General features: G+C 40.6%; 1 protein-coding gene across 4 annotated transcripts in view; it reads left to right on the top strand.

The window, feature by feature from the left end:
• The first annotated feature begins 383 nt into the window (after window positions 1-383).
• zmynd11 (zinc finger, MYND-type containing 11) overlaps window positions 384-9,008 on the top strand; it is a 144,515-nt gene continuing 135,890 nt past the window's right edge. For all 4 annotated transcript variants that reach the window (XM_039753598.1, XM_039753597.1, XM_039753596.1 and 1 more), the window contains exon 1: window positions 384-483. The gene's annotated coding sequence lies outside the window, so the exon portion shown is untranslated. The remainder of the gene's footprint in view (window positions 484-9,008) is intronic.

Genomic DNA, 9,008 nt, shown 5'->3' with positions numbered 1-9,008 from the left:
AGCCTCCCAGATCCTGGCCTTGTAACAGTCGGCTACTGAATATGAAGGCTTCACTGCTTTTAAAACATAATGCGCCCACTGTACAAAAATAAAAGTTGATCTGCAATATCCGTCAGTGACGGTGCACGGCGCCGCTCCAGATAGCGCCGAGATGAATGATTGCGCGGTTTTAACGATGCTCTGCCGCTAGGGCGCCCCTCCCGCGCGGCCGGCACACACGCAGCCCGAGAGTCTCTCTCTCTCACACAGGCCGTGTTTACCTCTCGGAAGCCCCGGTTCTGTGTGTGCATGGAGAGCTAGAAAGGGGGGCTTCGCGCAGGAGAATTTTAAGTCACAAGAAAAGAAGAAAAAAGGAGAGTGAGAGAGAGAGAGCGAGGAAAACCAAAATCACTCTTCCGGATTATACAAATGTGAGGATTTCCCAGCGTCGCTCTCTGGTGTCTACAAGATTCGCAGGTTCCTCCAACTTGCCTCCCACCCAAGGTGAGCCTTTCCCCGCCAAGGCGCCGACCGAAAAGCGTGGCTGAAACGCGATGGGAAAGAGCACAGCGGCGCGCATTTTGCCCCAGACGTCTTTCTGTTGTTTTTTTTGTGATGGAGGATTACGAACATGGCGTCTCTCAACTCTAGCTCGATCGCATCTTTGCGGCTGTCTGTGTGTGTGTGTTTTCTCTCGTTTATTTTTATTTATTTATTTTTTTTATTGCACTGCTCAGGCTCGGGTGTCGTTTCTCTGCGACATTCTGGAGTAAACCTGACTTGTGTGCGAATTGACGAAAGGTTCTTACATATGAGTGCTGCTGCTGTGAATATGATTATCAGCTACTTCTCGTTTGTAATTAATAATTTACACAGTAACTAGCACCCCTCCCTGACGCTTTACCTAACCCATCCCCCGACAGTATTGTTACAATTCTAGTCTGAACGCTCCAGCCAGTGCGTAGGTTTCAGCTTTGAATGCGTGGCAGACTATAATCCGTTAAGAACGACTGCACGCTTTTCCCGTTTTTGTGTAGAAATCGATGGTGCCAGCGTGGCCTGGACGAACGCGTGAAATCCACGGACATTCCTGTGCTGTAGGTCCGGGAAGGACTGACCGGCGGGTGGCAGCGGCCGGCATCCCCCGGAGACTGTGCGGCGAGTTTGCGGTCGCGACATTGCAGCTAACCTGACTTTTGGTGGAGGCTCTTCTTGGCCTTCTTCCCGGATGAGGCAGCGCTTTTGGGACTCTTGGCCTTCAACTAAGCAACTTGTGGCAAAGTGACTGGAATATTTAGATCAAGTAGTGGCACCTTTAGTTTTACTTAAAGCGATGCCCATTCTGCCCTTCCTGCAGCCCAGTCCTTCGGGCTGTTTACGACTGTAAATAGAGGCCAGTTTCTGTACTTTTAATTTAGGCTTGTGTGATCTGCCACAGTTTTGCTGTCTTCACAGTTTGTGCAGCTCTTCGGGGGTATTGGAGACTTTCTGAATGGTTTTATTGTTTGACACATTTTGCTTTTAAGTAAATCATCAGGTAAAGCTTGTTTTTATTTAATAGTGCCGTTACCCAATGCAAAAAATAATGAATAACTCTTTATGAAATCAGACACAAGTTAAGACAAGAAAATCACAATAAAACATGGCATACACCACTAACCGCCCCTGCACTCTAGCCTCCAAAGGTCATGTAAAAAAGGCAGTTTCCTCTCCGGATTAATACGGTTTTACCAAAAACTGTGTTGCACATTTCCTGAGACAGTGGGCCTCAGTTATAGTGCCAAGGATTAATCAGATGTATCACTCATGAACATGCTACATACAGTTGCACACGAGTTGCACGTTCCTGTTTTAGATCCATTTTTGCTTTTACTAGTACCTTTGCCTTTGTTGATGGTCATTGTGAAACACAGTTTTATAGGAAATTGTATTATTTAATAAATTCAAACAGGTAAATTGGTAGCAATAATGTGAATTCTGTGTATAAATGTAATTTCAACCTGTGTAGTACCTCCAGTAAAAATTGTAGCATTTGAATGTAAAGCTTTGATCTATAATTTTAAAAAGTTTTGGAAGGTTTAGATCAAGAGCAATATACAGGGATGGGCAAAAGTAGGCTTAGGCTGGGGATATACTTAACACTACACAACTCGTGTGCATGAGAATGCTGCTGCTGCTACACAGGCAGAGTGCACTGACTATAATTGTCCACGTCTTTTAAATAAATCTGGAGGATTCCAAAAGGTGACAGTGCAAGAAATCATCATGGTGAGAAAACGGTGCCCGGTTTCGCTGTGTTGTGAGTTGAGGGAAGAAAGATGTTAAAGTTAAAAATTCTTTGCATTCTGATGCTGTTGTGAAATTGCAGGAAAACAAAAAGATGGCGAGTGACATAGAAGATGGTATGTGAGACCTTTAAATGTATTGCATCATTATGATGGGGAATATGCCACGTTTGTAATGCCTATGTGAGAAATGGATGAAGAAAATCACTGCCAATACATTTGCAATGTCAGCATATAAGTTTTATGATTAGCTTCATCACATTGAGCCATTCTCAAACGTTGAAGAACAGAAAATGATCCTGTTGGTGCTGTTATGCGGCTTGCCGTCACATGTTAATAGTAAACAATGATGCCAGCTGATGTCACATACTAAAACTTGAACATGCATGCCCCCCACAGTTCTCCTGGTACTGCAACTCGCGTATGCATCATGTTAATTTATGAAAAAATGCTCAGAGAACGCGTCAAAAGAACGTTGGGAACATATGGCAACCACGATGTGTGCGGGTAAGCGTTCTGAGCGTGTAGTATAAGCCAGCTGTTACAGTTGTTCTAATAGAAAAGACATCCTGGTTATGATTTCTACACACAAATGCACTTTATTAATAATAAGACAAATAAATAATGCAATAAATAATATAAAAATAAATTGTGTGTTTCGTGTACTCCCAACTGTAAACCTACTTGTAGCCACCCTGTATAATAAATCATGGTTTACTTTATTTAATGTATTTCATAACAGCAATGACATTTACAAGCTGCACATTTACATGTACCTTGGAGTGAACTGAATGTTATAAGCATTGTATAAAAAATGAACAGGTGAAAAGAAATAATATTGAGTATGACAGATAACAAAAAGATGATTACCACAAGTTTTGTTTCTCTATGGGTTAGACAGATATTTCCAGAACTGATGGTTTTCAATTACTTCTTAAATACACTGAGGGAGTCCGCAGTACGGAGCTGCACAGGAGAAGGGTCTGGACTGAGACTTAATACCATGCATAGGTGGCATCACCAGATGCTGTTCTCTGGTATATCAGAGAGGGCAAGGAGTATAGGACTTCACCAGCGTCTCCATATACTTGGGCGCCGACCCATTTACTATTCTCTAGTCAAGCATCATGGATTTGAACTTAATGTGTACTGTTGCAGGGAGCCAATCTAGCAACCAGAAGAGAGAAGTGACTTGTGCCTGTCTTGGCTGGTTAAATACAAGACAGACCACTACATTCTAGGCCACCTGCAGCAGCTTGATAGCACATGCAGGTACTCCTGCCAGAAGTGAGTTGCAGTATTCCAGACATGACAAGACCCAAGCCTGGACCAGAAGTTGTGCTACATACTCTGTCAGATAAGGTCTGATCTTGCGGATATTGTACAGCGTTGAACATGCTTGACCAAGAAACAGTAGAAATGTGGTGAGGAAAAGAAAGCTGCTCATCAGTCACCACCTCAAGGTTCCGTACTGACTTGGCATATGTTAGCAACAGTGCGCCATGCTGTAAAGAGATGGGGAGTTGAACAGACTTCCTGGCTGGGATCACAAGAAACTCTGATTTTGCCAGGTTGAGATATCAGTAAGACATTCAGAGACTGTAGCTGATACCGTAATATCCTCCGGAGGGAGTGACCATTACAGCTGTGTATAATCTGCATATCACTGATAAGAGTAATCATGTTATTGGATGATGGTGCCCAATGAGGTGATGTACAGAGTGCAAAGTAGAGGACCCAGCACCGATCCTTGGGGGTATACTTGTACATGTCTGGTGTGCCTTTGACAAATATCTTTGCCACAACACACTGTACAATTTGCCTGAGATGTAGGACTAAAATCATTTGAGAACCGTCCCAATAATGTCAGGGTCAGAGAAGGTGGCAAGAAGCATGTCATGCCTGACCATGTTGAATTAAGAGGAGAGATCTAGCATTACATTATCAAGACCAATCACATGTTGGTGGTTGTCCACAGTTAGTAGATCTGTCGTAGTTGAGTGGAAGCGAGACTAGTTGGTATTTTGCAATCCATTCTGTACAAGGAAAGAAGAGACCTGGTTAGAAATAGCACATTCAAAGGTTTTGGAAAGAAGGGAAAGGAAAGATATACTGGCCTGTAATTGTTAACTTGGGATAGATCAAATGTTGGCTATTTAATAAGCAGGGTAATCAAAGTGTGTTTGAAGATGGTAGAAAATCAGCCTGAACTTAGTGAAGTGTTAATGATGTATGTAATTTCAGGAATGAGTGAGGGGGAAATAGCCTGAAGGAGATGTGAGGAGATAGAATCAAGTAGACAGGTAGTGGGGTGATTGGAGAGGGGGTGGGAAACATCAGTGGCAGAGAGTGGAGAGAATGTGGAGAATGTTGGGTGATACTTGGAAGGAGGTGTAATAGGTGGCGCATGGGTGAGGACTGACTGCTGATAGTAAACCACCCTGTCCTGAAAAAAGGTGGCACAGTCATCAGCAGAGGAGGAGGGTTAAAAAGGGAGGTGAACACTGAGAACAGAGACCATGTGTTGGTGGACTTTTATTTCTAGTCTGAAAGAACCTTTTACCGTAGTGTTGGTGGTGGCAGAAGAAAAGGATGTAAAAAAGTAATGATACTTAGCCAGGTCTGCATGATCCTGTTACTTCCTCCTTTTCCGTTCGGCTGTTCTGAGCTCAGTCTGTTGATTGTGGAGTATTTGAGAAAGCCAGGGACAGGAGGGTCTTTCATGTGCAGGCTTGGAAGAGACAGGACAAACATTGTCACGATGGGAGGACAGAGTCAAGCATAGGGTGTCTGTGGCAGTGTTGGTGTTGAGTGAAGAGAAGTGGTCAGGAGGAGGGAGAGAAGAGGAAATTATGGAAGAGAAATGGGTGAGATAGATTGGAGATGTCAGTGGAAGGATACAATGTGTGGAGGAGAAGAGTTGAGAAAACGATTGCAGTAGAGAGAACTGAATGAAAAAGTGGTCAGACGTGTTTAGATGAGTGACAGTTGCATTTGTGGGAGTGCAATTGCATGAGAGAATGAGGTCAAGCAGATTGCCAGGCTTGTGAGTGGGTGGGGTATGGAGCTTTGAGATATAGAAGGAAGAAAGAATGAGAAAGTCAGCAGCAGGAGGACTGTCCAGGTGGATGTTCAGGTCCCTAAAAATTAGAATTAGAAGTGGGCTGCAATCATCTGGGATGGAAGAGAGCAGTCTGTCCACCACTTGGAGACCCCTTTGGGTGGTGATAGACGGAATAAAGTCTGCAGTCTGGCAGTTCCACAAGCCAAAGGACAAGAGAGTATCTGAAGTGGTGACTTGATGCAGTGAATGAAGGTTGTATGGGTTTCTCCCTTTCCTGATAAAGGGGTGAGAGAAACGTCTTGCATTAGTAACTGAAACATATTGTTGACACATGCTGAAGATGACCTTTGTCAAGTAGGAGAGTCCATTTCCTTGTCTGGTGTCCCTGCATGGTGGACTTGCATAGGCAGACTCGCAGTCTTTACACAAGTAGGTTTTCACAAGAGGAGGAATGACAACAGCAACTTAAGTCTTCCTAAGCAGGTAGCAGTAGAGTGAGCCAAGATGCGAGTTACAAAGCAATTAGCAACAGAAAGTGAGGGGCGGCACTCATTTAACAGAACAAAACTAGTAGCAGGAAAACCAACAGATGTGAGTCGATTGCTAGATGTAAAGCACAACGTTAAAGCAGTAAATTCACCTTAATAATAATAACTAAGCACAGATAATGGTTTACAAATCATGAATCTAAATCACCAAATAAAACCCAAACCTGAAGACACTTTCCTCTAGAAACCGATGTCTAGGATCCCAGAAGTTTCTTGCTGTACATAGGGCTTGAAGTGGCTGGTGCACCATACCAGCACTTGACTGTTTGTGAACCAGAGCATAGCAGCATGCTGTAAGTCTGACCTCAAAGGTGAAATCCCAGTTCACCACAATATTGCATGTATTTTACCATTAAGGGCCCCCCAAAACCCACTCTCCGTGAAATATATGTATATTAACATGCTCGACAATCCAATCCGATTTGAGTCTGTATGTATTTTATAACGTATTGTGCGGAGTAAGAAGTAAATGACAGAATAGGAAGCACTTTGTATACTTGAGGGTACTTGCTAACCACTTCTTCTTTGATCTTTGCCTGAATTTCCTTCATCCACTTCTCATTTTCTGTGTAGCTCGCCACCTTGTCTTCTTTTTCTTCATTCACTGGTAACCCCAATTCTTTGAATGATTGCAGCTGCAACTTGGTTAGTGGTGTGCTTCTGTTCGTTGTGTTCATTTGTATAATCTGTATGCCCCGTTTCTGTGCGTGATCACAACTGAAGTAAGAAAAGGTAGCTCTACCTAAGAATACCTCCCTGACCTCAGCATTATCGACAAAAAATTCTAAAAACAATCACTTGTTGACTAATTTTCTTTTCTCTGTAATGTCACCAAATTTCAATCAAATCAGTCAAAAGTGTTTTTGAAATTTTGGGGAATTTAATTTTTCTGTGTGTGGTGGGGGGTGGTTACCCCCTAAATATTAATATTTTGAAATTTCCCTTTTTAGCAGTTAACCTGCTGCCCAAGTTCTACCATACTGCCAAAGTTCATCTTTTTTAAATAAACAGGGAATAATGTTTTTGTTGATGTGTAATGAGTCAGTCAGTTAACTTTGCATTATATAAAGACTTGAAAATTAAGCAATTTTAGAAAGTAAGCAGTGGGCCAATAACCTTAATTTAAATATCCATTGTATGTTGTTCTGAAATCCTCAGTAATGACTCTTGTAGAAGTTTAAAGACTAATTTGAGGACATTTTTAATTTTTTAGATTACTAGAGAAACACATGGACCCATGGTCCTAAAGCAGAATACAAAAAAGTCTGAATTCACATAAACTGCCCTAGTTTGGGGTGTCCATAAGAAATTTAATGATTTACTTAATGATGTAGAATGATATAATAAATAACAATAGTTGCTTCAGATATTTGAAATATTAAAATTTGTGCTTCATTTTAAATGTACAGTCTAGATATTCTCTATTGCAGGGGTGAGCAAAGTCAGTTTTGGAGAGCTGTAGTGGCTGCAGGTTTTTGTTCCAACCCAGTTGCTTAAATAGAAAACAATCCTTGCCAATAATTAAATTTCATGGCTTGTTAGTGTTTTAACTCTGCCGTGTCAGGTCATTCTCATATCCTAGTTTTTTTTCTTTCTTTCTTAGGATATCATCCAAATGATATGAAATTTAATTCTCAGTCCTTCACTTTTTTCTCTTCAATTTCCTTCCAAGTGTTTAATTAAGCCAACTAGTGCATGATAAATATACACAGGTGTAAATGGAAACAAGCTAAATGGAGAAATGCTGCTCTCTTTTGCCATTTGCATCTTATTGCTTATAAGGAGCAATTGAAACTGAGAATGCATCTGTTTAAGACTAAAGCAAGCAATAAGGGTTCAAAACCTTAATGAGCGAGACAACTAAAATGAAGCAGAAGTTTCTTGAGCAATAAGTGTTTCTTATTAAGCAGTTTTGTTGGAGCAAATATCTGCAGCCATTGCAACCCTCCAGGAACGACTTTGCCCGCCCCTGCTCTATTATAATAGAAATTTGTCATTTTTTACAATTTGATAGAGTTCCATAGAGGGCTAGATCCCTAGTAAAGAATCAAAATTAAATCATGTTTGTTATCACTGACCTTGAAATAGTCTAAAATGATACCCCATATGCTTATACTTCAAATATGTCAATTTTAATCTTCTGGTAGTGGCTAATAGAAGGCTAGTACCACTGGTAAATAATCAGATTTCAAAAATGTTATATTTGTGATCAGCAACATTGAAATGGTATAAAATGCCATTCATCATGCCTGTATTACTGATCCCCATTTTTTTTTTTTAAGTTTTGTGAAAAGCAGTAACTTTGATCCCTCATGTTTTATTAGAGAATGAATCCCGGGGGTCCATTGATGTGGAATGCACAACTGCAAGTCCTTCTGATTATTTTTGCTGAAGACACCGTATGGTGTACTCTTTATCATGAGGGTGTGATTTACTGCTCAAAATGTGGCCCAAAAATGGCTTTGTTGTGTTCAGTATCCTGCTTTGTTCTTGCATTCAGCATCCAATGCTTGATGTTTAGTAATGGTGGTATTCTTATTTTTCTTTATACAATATCACTTGGTTTTGCAATCACTTTGTCGTTATAAATCAGCAATCACATTTAACTTTACCTTGGCTTGCTGTTACGTGAAATTTTTAGAACTTCTAGAACGTATCAGGTCATAAGCTTTCAATTAAGACCAAGATCGAAGGTCTAGTCCCAGTAGTTAGTGTAATCGCTTGAGTTTACCTATCTGTCAATCTAGTGATCTATCTATCTAAATATAAATATACATACATACACACACACACCCCCCAGCCACTTTATTAGGTACACCTATATTTATTTATATATATATAGATATATATAGATATAGATATAAAATATAGATATATATAATATATATATATAATATATATATATGTGTGTGTGTCTATTTATATATAGACACAGACAGACAGACATCTATCTATCTATAGATCTCTCTCTCTCTCTCTTATACAGTGGGTATAGAAAAGAATCATCACTTTCAAAATATTCCCATTTTTTTGCTTTACAGCCTTAAATTAAAACACACAAGCCAATATTTTTCCAGCTTTTTTTACTCAATGCAATCTATAACATCCAAGTGAAAGATACTACAGCTACAG

This window comes from Polypterus senegalus, chromosome 5 (assembly GCF_016835505.1).
Source record: "Polypterus senegalus isolate Bchr_013 chromosome 5, ASM1683550v1, whole genome shotgun sequence".
NCBI lineage: Eukaryota > Metazoa > Chordata > Cladistia > Polypteriformes > Polypteridae > Polypterus > Polypterus senegalus.
This window is presented reverse-complemented; position numbering and strand designations above follow the sequence as displayed.